At 29.4% G+C, this 14,965-nt stretch overlaps 1 long non-coding RNA gene across 1 annotated transcript; it reads right to left on the bottom strand.

Moving 5' to 3' along the window:
• Positions 1 to 2,516: 2,516 nt before the first annotated feature.
• LOC145270805 (uncharacterized) lies at positions 2,517 to 7,843 on the bottom strand. The gene is made up of 2 exons (XR_013865572.1): positions 7,661 to 7,843; positions 2,517 to 4,429 (listed from the first exon to the last, which is right to left on the bottom strand). It is a non-coding gene; the product is annotated as an uncharacterized LOC145270805 (long non-coding RNA).
• Positions 7,844 to 14,965: the final 7,122 nt, after the last annotated feature.

The following is a 14,965-nucleotide window of genomic DNA, read 5'->3' as shown; positions in this document are numbered from 1 at the left end:
GCCTTTATCCACCTATAGCTTCTGCCCTGCAAAGGATTGTATGGTCGGGAGATGTCCCTAGTTGGCTTGTGAAGGGAAGAACAACACTGATTAGGAAAGATCCTGCAACAGGAACAGATGCCAATAATTATAGACCAATTACATGTCTTCCATTGATGTGGAAACTTTTGACTGGACTATTTGCGGAGAAAATTTATGAACATTTTGAGAGTAATGGTGTTTTTTCTGACGAACAAAAGGGGTGCAAGAAAGGTTCAAGAGGTACTAAAGAGCAACTACTAATTAATAAAGCATTAATGCAGGACGCGGAGAAGAATCTGAGCGTAACATGGATCGATTACAGAAAGGCTTATGGCATGGTTCCTCATTCATGGATACGCTAAACATTATTGACGATGAAGGTTTCTGAGAATGTGGCAGGGCTTTTGGAGACAAATATGTCTCAATGGAAAACGGTGCTGACAGCAAACAAAGAGATGGGGCAGGTTGGCATTAAACGTGGAATATTTCAAGGATATTCGTTATCGCCACTTCTTTTTGTAATGATAATGATGCCACTGAGCATCCTCTTGAAGAGAGAAAAACTAGGCTATAACTTTGGATCTGGTGACAGACGCCTCAACCATCTACTATTTATGGATGATTTGACAATATTTGGTAGAAATGAAAAGGAAATGGACAGACTGGTAGAACTTGTGGGGACATACTCAGAAGACATTGGGATGGAGTTTGGGATTAGTAAATGTGCGGTTCTGGTGATGAAAACAGGAGTAAAGGTTCATTCGAATGGAATAGTACTGCCAAATGGAGAAATCATGAAAGAAATAGAAGATACAGGATAAAAGTATTTGGGAGTGTTGGAGGAACTGAAGGAGAAAGTAAAAAAGGAGTATCTTAGAAGAGTGCAACTAATTGCAAATCGAAACTATATGGAGGAAACCTATTAAAAGCAGTCAGTGTTTTGCTGACAAGGATTTGCATGCAATGGATATCAAAACAAGAAAAGTTTTAGCTATGTTTGGTATATTTCACATTCGAAGTAGCATAGCAAGGCTGTATCAAAAGAGGAAAGACGGTGGGAGAGGAGTGAAAAGTGTAAAAGATTGTGTTAGAACTGAGATGTCTTTGAAAGAGCAAGTGGTTAGAAGTGAGGAGTGGATGCTTAAGCTTGTGGCCAATGAAGTGGGAGTATGTGAAACCAAGGCTGAGTATGTGAAACGTATGGATAGAGAAAGGGCAGAGGAGCATGCTAGGAATAAAATGCATGGAAGGTTCTTCCACGATCTAGCAGAAGTGGCTGATGAAAGATCATGGCAATTGCTTAGAGCTGGGTATCTGGCTAAACTTACTGAAACTTTTGTTTGTGCAGCACAAGAACAGGCATTAGGAACACCATTGTTCAAAAAAGTGATTCTAGGAGAGGAAGTTTCTGCAGAATACCGGATTTGTGGTAAGACCTCAGAGTCAATTGCGCACCTTGCAGTAGGGTGTATTGGATTGGCCCAGAGAGAGTACTGCAAAAGACACGATCGCATGGGACTCCGGATATATTGGGAGGTGTGTAAGAGGGTTGGGGTGAAGTGTGTTGGAAAATGGTTTGAGGAGGAGCCTGATGAAGTGAGAACAAGTAAGGATGGAACGGTAGAGGTATGGTGGGACAAAAGTGTCATAACGACCAAACAATTGGAACATAATCGTCCGGATTTGGTCGTCGTAGACAAGGTCTCAAAATACTGGCAGATTGTAGACTTCTCAGTGCCCTAGGACAGGTATGTGAAAGAGAAGAATGAGAAGTGGAGCAGTTATGCTCCATTGGCCTTGGAGATAAGGCGTATACACGGGGTTAAAACACAAATAATCCCGGTCGTAGTTGGTATACTAGTAGTATCAAGTCGTCTTGAAGTACAATTGAAAAAACTACACATCCCCGATGTTTTAGGCGGCCTTCAGACCTCTGCAATTATAGGTACCATCAACATCCTTAGGAAAACCCGTGATCATTTAAGCTCCTGGTTTGAAGCCGGAATTAAGGGAAATGTTGTTGTTGTTATTATTATTATTATTATTATTGACACAGACCATTGGACCACTGATGTGCAGAGATTGGGTTCTAGAGGTGCGGAAGCATTTGTCTCTTTTAATCCTGTTTTAAAAGTGATCTTTTGCAGAAGAATGTATTATAGGATCGTTATTATTATTATTATTAGTGTTATTATTATTATTATTATTATTGATGCAGATAGGTTTGGACCGCTGACTTAGGGGGTCGGTGCTACCAACCTTCACTAAAATAAAGATGCATTTTGTCCCAATATACACCTAAGCATAGACGTGCAGAGAGCGGGTGCCAGGGGTGAGGAAGCATCTGTCTCTTTTAATCCTGTTTAAAAAGTGGCATGAGAATGTATTATAGGGTTGTGCCAACGAACTTGCTCATGAGCAACTCCATGGTAGCAGTGATAGCATCGTCAGCTGTACAGACTTTCTTCATCCAACAAATCACAACAAATACAATCACAGACTAAACAATTTTATTGATGCAAGAGCCAAGATAGTAAGTATGAAGTTCAAATCAGAAAAACAGCCGGAGAAAGATTCATTGACAAAACCCGGATGGAAAATAAGGCTAGAAACCCAAATAAACAAACATAAAAAAGAAACTAAAACGAGAAACAAGAAGAAAATTGAAAATGTGACTAGCAAATGGAATGTGACGTAAGGTTCTCTTGAGGAGTAGTTATTAAGCTACTCTTCAAGAGAACCTTACGTCAGCTGAATGTCAAGTGGCGCACTGCATTTAATATCCAACTGTTTACAGATGGTCCAATAAACATATTTACACACAAATCGTACAATAATATAATACTCTTCAAGAGAACCTGACTTTAACTGAATGTCAGGTGGAGCACACTCTCTACTTTCTTTCTTTTCATGTCATGAAAAACATTGGCATTTCATCATTTTTCCCTTTTAACTTTCTTTAATCCAACATAATTGGAAATACTGAGTTCTTGCCTTATAACATAATAACATCCAGCATAATTGGAAACACTATGTTCTTGCCTTATAAAATAGTAACAGTGAACCTTAAATCGTTTAGTGGGGATATTTACACACTTCATTGTTTTGCCTCGTATGTCTGCTTCTATATGACAATCTGCTGTCAGTGTCTAAAATATTTATAATAATGCCGTGATGTTCAGCAACCATAATAATTCTGTCCTAATTATCGTGGTACGATCCACTTGTTAACAAGGCTAATATTTACAAATACTCAATACTACGGGAAAACAGGGGACATAGTTTCAAATTACTTTTTGGTTGTAATTTATTTATAATCCATCCAAATATTACGTTTAACTCAGACTTGTTTGCTAAACTTGTCCATTTCGTTCCAGTGTGAATGATCATGTTTCACTAATTTTTTTCAGAAGAAGAAGAATAGCCACACATTTTTCATAACTATGGATTTTTCCCAGTGTGTTTTTTCATATGTCTTGTTAACTTTGATTTTTGGGAACAAGAATATCTACATATTTCACATGAATATGGTTTTTCCCCAGTGTGAGTTCTTATATGTGTCACTAAATTTGATTTATCAGAACAAGAATATCCACAAACTTCACAAAAATGTGGCTTTTCTCCAGTGTGAATTTTCAGATGTGTCACTAAATGTGCTTTTTGAGAAAACGAATATCCACACGTTTCACAAGAATGAGTCTTTTCTCCAGTATGAATTCTCATATGTCTTACTAACGTTGATTTTTGAGAATAGGAAGATCCGCACACCTCACAAGAATGTGGCTTTTCCCCAGTGTGAATTCTCATATGTATCAATAATGTTGATTTTTGAGAATAGGAATATCCACACACTTCACAAGAATATGATTTTTCCCCAGTGTGGGTTCTCATATGTGTCACAACATTTGATTTTACAGAAGAAGAATATCCACAAATTTCACAAGAATATGGCTTGTCGCCAGTGTGGGTTTTCATATGTGTCATTAAATGATATTTCTTAGAACAAGTATATCCACACACCTCACAAGAATGTGGCTTTTCACCAGTGTGTGCCTGCATGTTTCATTCAGATTTTTCTAGAACAAGATTATAAATGTACTAATAATAAGCTTGCAATTATTTTTCGAATTTAAATTTAAACGCATTCATTCAATTTTTCTGCAATTTTTTATTCTATTTATTTGTACCTTTGCATTTATTTGCACATTAATCAGCTATTTCACATAACATTCTCTTCGACATGTTTGATTTTTTTCATTATTTAAGAGAGTTTGTGGAATATCCTAAACAGTATATAGTCGCATAGATGTCTTTGTTTTCTTCCAAATAGAAGTCAACAGTTGTTTTTATAATTTTAAAGTAAACGCTAATTCATTATAATTCAATTAACGTGTTTAATCAGGAACATCTGTGAATAAAAAATAAAACAAAGTCAATATTTTAATATCGTGGATCAAATATTAGTTTTTGTTTGTTATAAATATAATAGGATAGACTTACAATTATTTTATCAATACATAAGAAAAATGAGCACATTGGATTTGTAAACGAGTATCTAGAAGTGTAACCCATCTTTAGTTTCAGAACAGTTTCCGATGGTTCGTTGCTCTAAACAGGTCTTGAGAAGTGACTAATTTGCAGTAGACAGAACAGTTTCCGATGGTTCGTTGTTACACACAAGTGCTGATAGGTGACTGGTTTGCAGTAGACAGTTCCATAGAGCAAAATATTCTTACCGTGTCGAGATGGAAAAAATATGCGAAATTGCTACAGAAAAGATTTAATATTTATGGAGCAATTTTGGTTTCTGATTGGTTGGTAGTAGAACGTGAATTAATTCGATTCGTCAGTTCCTAGCAGCATCGTTTATAAATAGAATCGTCCGATTGTGTGGGATCATACTCCATTATACGACCAAAATATTGCAACAGAGTATGTGCTGGTCTGCGGGAATGTAGTCCAGTGATAACAAATTCCATATACTAGAGGCACAGACAAAGAAGCCAGGCACATATCGAAATAAGAGAAATTCAGCAACACTGTCTTTATTCAAAAGCATTGCAAGATAACACATTCCATAGACTAAACGCACGGACAAAACAGCGAGGCACATATCAAAAGAAGAGAACCCACGCTGTCATGAAGTATCCTCTTTGCTATTTTTACTGCGAACTTTACTGACGATTAAATTCAGGTAATGTCATTGGGAATTGTATTTATTTTACAAACCAAGTCTGACGAAAGTGCTGTAATATGTGGGGAGTTAAATTTGTGACAACATTTTAAGGAATTTATAAATTTAAAACATAACTCAAACCCCATACTGTTGTATTTTGTTAAGATAGACAGCAACATTTTGAGAGATGAGTTTATTGCAAACTTGAACTTAAAACAATTAGAATAAATTTTTTTCAAACATAACTCCATCCTTCAACAATTTTCTTATATTTTCTTAAGTAAAAATACAAGCATTATTGTAACAACTGTTGACCAAAACAGATGATTGGTAAGAAAAAAGAAATCATTAATCATAATGTCCATAAGTCATTCTAATAAATTGGCAGATAATTTTCTATTAATATATTAATTCGCAAATATCACAAGTGAATCCTAATGCAGTCACAGAAAAGAACATTGTAAAAATAAATGAAATTCATTTGATTCAGTCAGGCAAATGACTGAGAAAGATTTAAATGTAACCTTCTTTAATTTTTTAAGGGAAAATTTCTAATGTTTCTAATGAGTTAAAATGACTGGAACAGAGTAATGAGCTAAACAATTTGAATAACTATAACCTAATGCTTCAGTCAAGAAAACAGGAATTGCAAAGAATTTTTACTATTTTTTTTCACGCATTCTTAAGGTCGGTTTCTGATACTACTAACGTATCGGCTCGACTCCCTCTCCAAATCAGAAAGCAAAAAAAAAAACAAAAAAAAAAACGACAGGGTCACAAGTCTGCAAGCCTCCTCCGCCACAAAAATTAGAAACTACAAACAATTACATGTCTTGTTGATCACTAACTTGCCACAATTCTTTCTTTGTGGATATTTTTATAGGCTTTTGAAACGTAATAAGAAAGAAGAAGATTTTAAATTTGTAGAGGATAAACTATTCTGCATAGATTGTAAAGATTCACCAATATTTTTTCTACATTACGTAACTGCTAATTGGTGATGGCCAATAAATGGGTGCTCATTTTATGTACACGTTATAAAAGGAAGTTACCCCTATTCTGAAATCTTAAAAATTGGATAAAACATCAAACATTATCCTCTAGGTAAGTGTAGACAGACGAAAGATTGTTTAAAATGTTAAAACAATTGAATATCGAAAAAGCAGTTTTCGACCAACTTTGAATTAAATTATTATTATTGTAAATTATTGTGTTTATGGTAAACATTATTATTTTCTCAGAAATCACACAATTCTTACTTAAATAAACAAATTTATACAGAAATGTAAATGTCACATGGAAAATTTTACTTAAAACATATACATTTTGTACTAAAAACTTATATCGGACTCAATATGTGGAACCAATATTTTTTTAGTGAATTACAATAAAAATATGTTTTTTTGGTACTAGTGCACTTATTGATCCATGCTGAAATAATAACGTTATTATTTAGAATGCCGGTTTTTTTTTTACTGTACACATAGATTCGAAAATGTTGTCAAAAACAAATATTTGGGAAAAGGTGTTATAAATAATAAACTAGATAAAATACTATTTAAAAAAACACCGAATATATGTCAACTAACGTCACGGTAACATATAATGAGCGAATTTCTAACAGTATTTTGTCTAGTTTATTCTTTATAACATCTTTTCCTGAACTTACCGTGTTAAAGAGAGTGTCGAGCGCCATTTCGAATTTTCCAATACATCGGTAAACACTGTATGCTTTTCGAGCTGAATAAACATGTTACATTGAATAAAAACACGAAAAAATATATCCAGTTTGGCAGAAAAGTAACTTATCTTTCCTTTGATAACATTTATTTGTTATATATTTGTTTTTTGACAACTTTTTCGAATCTATGTGTACAGTAATACAAACTCAGAATGCCATTGTTAACATAGGGAAGGGGAGGGTGTTTTGTACTTATTCTGTATTTAACCTTACAATTTAATAAAAACAGATGGCGCTGTTTTACAATTTGTCAATGTGCAGAGGAAGAAAACTCTCGTTTACTAAGAAATTCGTTCATTTTTTTTTCAGCTCATAAATGAGGACGCGATGTTTTTTTTTTTTTTAATCAAAACATTAAAAAAGCAAAGGTGCGACGATTTGTTTTAATGTAAAACAGCGTCAAACAGATATAACAAAACTTTTAAAAAACTTGAAAGTACTATTTTAAAAAATAGCGCGGATCAATAAGTGCATTGGCATTTTTTTTATATTTAAGACTAATTTAGACCATATGGGATTGTTTTTGTGTCAAAAAGAAAAAAAGGCGTACCTTTCATTCCAAGAATTCAATGAAAAAGATTGGATTGGAATATATATATATATATATATATATATATATATATATATATATATATATATATATATATATATATATATATATTAAAACATGTTGAATAGGATAGTTTAAATGTCTAAAAAAGAAAAAAATATATACAACTTACCTTTCTTTCAAGAATTCAATAAAAAAATAAGTGAAATGATTTTTTTTAGTTAATCGACACAACTTTTGTTGTGTGTGTCCAATTCATTAAGAAATAAAATATATGAAAATATAGAAAAATCAAAATTAAAACATGAAAAACACGATTTAAACGTGAAATTATTTTTTAAAAAATCAACTGCTAAAGGACTATGAATAATTAAGGTCATCGTAACGGTGAAATCATTATTTTGTTCCTCGTGTAAAAATGTCCGTTCATTAGTGAAGTGTGCCGAATCGTTTTGTTTTTATTCTTTCATAATATATTTCACTTGAAGACATGCTAACGATAAGTAAAGACAGCTGACAATAAAAACGGAAACTTGTTTTGTTTTTAGTAAATCGATACAACTTTAGGTCATCGTAACACGGTGTACTCATTATTTCGTTCCTTGTGTAAAAATATAAATATATTTCACTTGAGATGTCTCAGATGTGAAGACACGTTAATAATTGAACGATAAGTAAAGACAATTGGACACATGTGTTTATTTAAACGAATATTGTTTATTAACTGCTGCTATTAGTAAAGGTGTAGTGAGCAACGAGCAAGGGAGATAACTCCCGTTTTTCTTAATATTTATTTATTCCTCGTATTTAAGTGGTATTTTCGATGCTTCTTTATAATAATTGCATACTTAGCCTTTTGGCTAAGATCAAACTGTAGTATCTGTTTTTCAGATGCGGAACTTCTATTTCTCGTTCTCTTTTAGTGGAGGAGAAATCCTTCACGACTGAGAAATTTTTTATTTTTGTACCTTTTCTCCACGTCAAAAAACGACCCTGGTGTCTAACTCTGTCTCGTGGGGAGGCATTGTAAATAGGTACAATAACGTTGTTGGTAAAGTATAAAAATATTTAAAGCCAAAAAAGGTGCCAACAAAAGGCCAAATTAGGCTTTGGTTTACTTTGGCCTCTCTGATTTCTGCAAGACTGCGAATATGGCGGTGTATGCGAAAAAAATCGTATTCGGTAATGTTTTACGTCACAACTCAATGTAAATTGACAAAAAAAAAAAAAATGCTGTTTAGTTGTACAAATAGCCTAAAACCAGGTAATTATTGATAATGTTATCATCGTTATAAAAATTTCGTTATATAAAACACGTTGTTTAACAAATAAAAAATGCAAGATGAAGTTTTAAAATGATTAAATATGTTTTATTTTATAATTTAACATTAAAAATTGAACAATAAAATGAAAAATTGGGTACTTATGCATTTTTTACTTTGCTAAAATAATAATGTTTTTATTTTGAAAGCCATTCTTAACATGGGAAGGCTGTTTTGTAACTATTCTGTGCTTACACCTAACAGTTAAAAAAAGATATCGTGAAACTTTAATTTAACCCGAACAAAAAATTAAAAATAGCGTTGTATCGAAAAGCATAAGCACCAAATTTTGGTTTAATTGTACAGTAGATATTGTTTTCGAATGCATATGATGGCAAAATGGTACCGTGCTATATATATATATATATATATATATATATATATATATATATATATATATATATATATATATATATATATATATATATATATATATATATATCGAAGTGACTATTCGCAGCCGGCTGCGGCTATTCTAAAATGCTATTCGCAGCCGGCCGGCGGCGAAACCGGAAGTTGTCGAGTCGACGGTATTGATCTCAAAATTATTAAAAAAAAAAAACCTTACCAGAAATTTATATTCACTTTATTGAAAATAGCATAAAATTTCACATTGAACCTGAAAATTACGTAAAAATTGAACTAATAGAACAATTTAGATCGATTTTTAAAGTTAAAAAAGTTAAAAAAAGTGAACTCGTAAAAATCAATGTATTTGTATATGTAAAAAAATGGCTGCTTGTAACATCGGAGAAACGCGCTTAGACATTTTGTAAACATTGTTTTTAAAAAATAAAAAATAATACTTCTATTATGTTTTAAACGACTGTAATAGTTTATTTTGGAAGTATATTTCATAAGGAAAATAAACAACCCACTTTAAAAACAGAAATTACGAGTTTTATATATTTTATTCGCAGTTTTTTGTTGGGGGTGTCAAAAATTCCGCCTAAAATTCTGATACACCTAGCGGGCGGGCAACGAAGCCTGTAAAATGGCGACAGGTAGAGCCAGTCTCCAGGGGTTAATACCATCTAAACGGTAAATTTGCTGTGGGGTTGATTATCAGATTCGTTGTCAGCGACCCGAAAACCTGTGTAAGAAGGCAGGACTAAAGTGATCGGTGTTATGAAAGAATGGTAATATCGCGGTTCAAAAATATCAGTAAATACGCTAATTGTATTAAAAATAAACTTTGCCAAAAAACACAAATTATTTACTAAAAACAAAAATATTTCGCAACTGAGCAAGTGATAAGCCACGCCCATGCCGTTCTCTGCATGAGTACCCCAAATTCTCCGCTGTGTTAATGAAAAACTAAAACAAATAATTAAAATGAAAAGACATGTTAAATTCTCCGCTCAAAATAAAAAATGGGAGAGAGAAAAATTAAATTCGCCACTGTGTTGGTAATTAAAAATTAAAACAACTTATTTTTTACTTGTAAACTAAACTGGTTTATTAATTGTAGAAAACAAAAATAAACGGGAGAAAAAAGCAGCTCAAAATGAAAGAAATTGTTAAATTCTATTACAAAAGAAAACAAATTATTTTTACAATTCTAGCCAAGAATTTACTTAAGATTTGTCTGACGTCACTTCCGGTCAGCTGATGCGACCGGCTGCGAATAGCATTTTAGAATAGCCGTAGCCGGCTGCGAATATCAACGGCCTATATATATATATATATATATATATATATATATATATATATATATATATATATATATATATATATATATATATATATATATATATATTCAGTTTAAATTCAAGTTTTACGATATCTTTTTTTTTAATTGTAAGGTGGAAGCAGAGAATAGTTACAAAACGCCCTCCCCTCCTCATATTAAGAATGGTTTTCAAAATAATAACATTATTATTTCAGCACGGCACCAAAAATACATAAGTACCCAAAATTTCATTTATACTGGTCAATGTTTTTCATTTTAAATAAAATAAAACACATTTAATCACTTTCAAACTTCATCTTGCATTATATATTTTTTTTTCATTTGTTAAACATCATGGTTACTTTAACTTATTTTTTAATCACATGATCACATTTTCAATAATTATGTGATTATATTTTAACCATTTAAAGTTTGTAAAACATGTAAACAAACTTTTGCTCGATACCGGTGTCGACTTGTAAGAGTCCCTTTTAGTGATTACCTGGTTTGAGGATAGTTGTACAACTAAACGGCAAATCTTAGTACAAGAGTAGGAGGTTGCCGTCTAAACAGAAGTAGTGAGGAAGGGAGATAACTCCTGGTTAGTAATATACAACGATTTTTCTTAATATTTATTTATTCCTTGTATCTAAGTGGTACGAGCTTCTTTACAATAGCGTTAAGTGTAGTATCTGTACTTCAGATGCTGCACTTCCATTTTTTGTTCTTTTTCGGTGGAGGAGAAGTCCTTCACGACTGAGACAATTTTTTTCTATACCTTTTCTTCACGTTAAAAAAAACGACCCTGGTGTCTAACTCTGTCCCGTGGGGAGGCATTGTAAATAGGTACAAAAGCGTTGTTGCCAAAGTATAAAAATATTTGAATAAAAAAAAAGGGCCCAAAAAAGCCCAAATTGATAATTGTACCTAGAACAAGAAATGGAAGTGCAGCAATCATCTGAAGAACAGATACTACAGTTTGATCTTGGCCAAAAGGCCAGTGATAATTGTAGTCAAATTTTCACAAACAAAAAAAGCTAAATTGAACATTTAAATTCATAAAAGAAATGACAGAAAATGTGTGCGTAAATGTAAACATTCATATAAATTTCTTTGTGCTTTTGTAGATTAGTCATGTTTTAAACTTACATGTTTCAAGCTTTTGTAGATTAATCATGTTTTAAACTTACATATTTCAAGCGAAAACATTACGTACGTACGTGTTCGTTTGAAATTAGCATAAATTAAAATAAATAAATACATAACAGTTCATGATGTAGAATCATTTCTCTTTAAAGAATACCCGGATATCTTAGAACTAAGTGAAACTAACTTGAACTCCTTCATCTCCTCTGACCACTTTCACATGCCTGGTTATCATTCTATCGCATTGCTTAAAATGTTACACGAGTTTTCCATCATTTTCAATGACAAAATTAATTTACTAACGGTAAAATTTTGCCAAATGTTAAAGTAATTTTCAAGGAGGAATTGTTCGAGCAAATCCCTAATTGAAGGTTTAATTGGGATTAAACCTTCAATTAAGTAATTTTTAAGTAATTTTCAAGGAAGAATTCCTTAATTGAAGGTTTAATTGGAATTAAACTGAATTATAAATGTTGCTGAAGTGTTGATTGAAAAATATTTTGGAAAAATTAAATTGATCCTTGAAAAAAAAAATCCTCAGTCTTGAAGGATTTCTCCTTCATTAAATGAGGTCAGATTTTGCACATTGATCTAGTTGAATTTAATGGATGTTCGAGATGGTTGAAACTGAAGTTTTCTCGATCTATTAAATTTTACAAAATTAGTCATTCACTGATTTAACTTCCAGGTGTGACGTGAATGGATTGATTCTAAATGATCTTTTAATTATAAACTAATTACTTTGAAGAGTTTCTAAATTCGAAATGAATTTGGTAATGAATAAGAATAAGAATGAATTATCTTTAATAATAAATTAATTTAAAAATTTGAAATATATTCTGAATTTTAAGAGGAAACTAATTATGAAATGAAAAAAAACTTGGGATGTTTCTCAATTTCATTGCGAAAAGTTAGTTAAATTAAAATGAATTGGTGATCTTTTGCGAAGGAAATTATTGTAATGATAAATCAAATGCTCTGAAGTGTTTTTAATATTGAAAGAAAGTTAATTATAAACGACAAGAAGGGTAATGTTTTTACTAATGATACCTCACAAAGGACAAAACAGTTGTGGTAACTCACGACTGGCAATAATAAGTCAGAGAATTGTTAAACCTTTAATCTGAAACCAAGAATAAAATGTAGTTTACTGGTTTCTTAAAGCTACACATTTTTCATGTTATGACGTCAATAATTATTTATACAAAGGAAACAAACTGTGACATTCTTATTATCGATTTATATGAATATTAAACAATCTTATTATCGATTTTTATGAATATTTAAAAATCTTATTATCGATTTATACGATAATAAAAATCTTATTATCGATTTATATGAATATTAAAAAAATCTTATTATCGTGTTATATGAATATTTAAAAATCTTATTATCGATTTATATGAATATTAAAAAATCTTATTATCGATTCATATGAATATTTAAAAATCTTATTATCGATTTATATGAATATTTAAAAATCTTATCGATTTATATGAATATTAAAAATCTTATTATCGATTTATATGAATATTAAAAAAATCTTATTATCGATTTATATGAATATTAAAATATCTTATTATCGATTTATATGAATATTTAAAAATCTTATTATCGATTTATATGAATATTTTAAAGTCTTATTATCGATTTATATGAATATTAAAAAATCTTATTATCGATTTATATTAATATTTAAAAAATCTTATTATCGATTTATGTGAATATTAAAAAAATCTTATTATCGATTTATATGAATATTTAAAAATCTTATCATCGATTTTTATGAATATTAAAAAAAATCTTATTATCGATTTATATGAATATTTAAAAAATCTTTTTATCGATTTATATGAATATTAAAAAATCTTATTATCGATTTATATGAATATTTAAAAATCTTATTATCGATTTATATGAATATTCAAAAATCTTATTATCGATTTATATGAATATTAAAAAATCTTATCGATTTATATGAATATTTAAAAAATCTTATTTTCAATTTATATGAATATTTAAAAATCTTATTATCGATTTATATGAATATTAAAAAAAATCTTATTATCGATTCATATGAATATTTAAAAATCTTATTATCGATTTATATGAATATTTAAAAATCTTATTATCGATTTATATGAATATTAAAAAAATCTTATTATCGTGTTATATGAATATTTAAAAATCTTATTATCGATTCATATGAATATTTAAAAATCTTATTATCGATTTATATGAATATTTAAAAATCTTATCGATTTATATGAATATTAAAAATCTTATTATCGATTTATATGAATATAAAAAAATCTTATTATCGATTTATATGAATATTAAAATATCTTATTATCGATTTATATGAATATTTAAAAATCTTATTATCGATTTATATGAATATTTTAAAGTCTTATTATCGATTTATATGAATATTAAAAAATCTTATTATCGATTTATATTAATATTTAACAAATCTTATTATCGATTTATGTGAATATTAAAAAAATCTTATTATCGATTTATATGAATATTTAAAAATCTTATTATCGATTTTTATGAATATTAAAAAAATCTTATTATCGATTTATATGAATATTTAAAAAATCTTTTTATCGATTTATATGAATATTAAAAAATCTTATTATCGATTTATATGAATATTTAAAAATCTTATCATCGATTTATATGAATATTCAAAAATATTATTATCGATTTATATGAATATTAAAAAATCTTATTATCGATTTATATGAATATTTAAAAAATCTTTTTTTCAATTTATATGAATATTTAAAAATCTTATTATCGATTTATATGAATATTAAAAAAAATCTTATTATCGATTCATATGAATATTTAAAAATCTTATTATCGATTTATATGAATATTTAAAAATCTTATTATCGATTTATATGAATATTAAAAAAATCTTATTATCGTGTTATATGAATATTTAAAAATCTTATTATCGATTTATATGAATATTAAAAAATCTTATTATCGATTCATATGAATATTAAAAAATCTTATTATCGATTTATATGAATATTTAAAAATCTTATCGATTTATATGAATATTTAAAATCTTATTATCGATTTATATGAATATAAAAAAATCTTATTATCGATTTATATGAATATTAAACAATCTTATTATCGATTTATATGAATATTTAAAAATCTTATTATCGATTTATATGAATATTTTAAAGTCTTATTATCGATTTATATGAATATTAAAAAATCTTATTATCGATTTATATTAATATTTAAAAAATCTTATTATCGATTTATGTGAATATTAAAAAAATCTTATTATCGATTTATATGAATATTA

Source organism: Euprymna scolopes, chromosome 46 (assembly GCF_053919585.1).
Source record: "Euprymna scolopes isolate OS-2025 chromosome 46, ASM5391958v1, whole genome shotgun sequence".
In the NCBI taxonomy this organism is placed as follows: domain Eukaryota; kingdom Metazoa; phylum Mollusca; class Cephalopoda; order Sepiida; family Sepiolidae; genus Euprymna; species Euprymna scolopes.
Note: the sequence above shows the minus strand (reverse complement) of the source record. Positions and strands in the feature narration are given on the sequence as shown.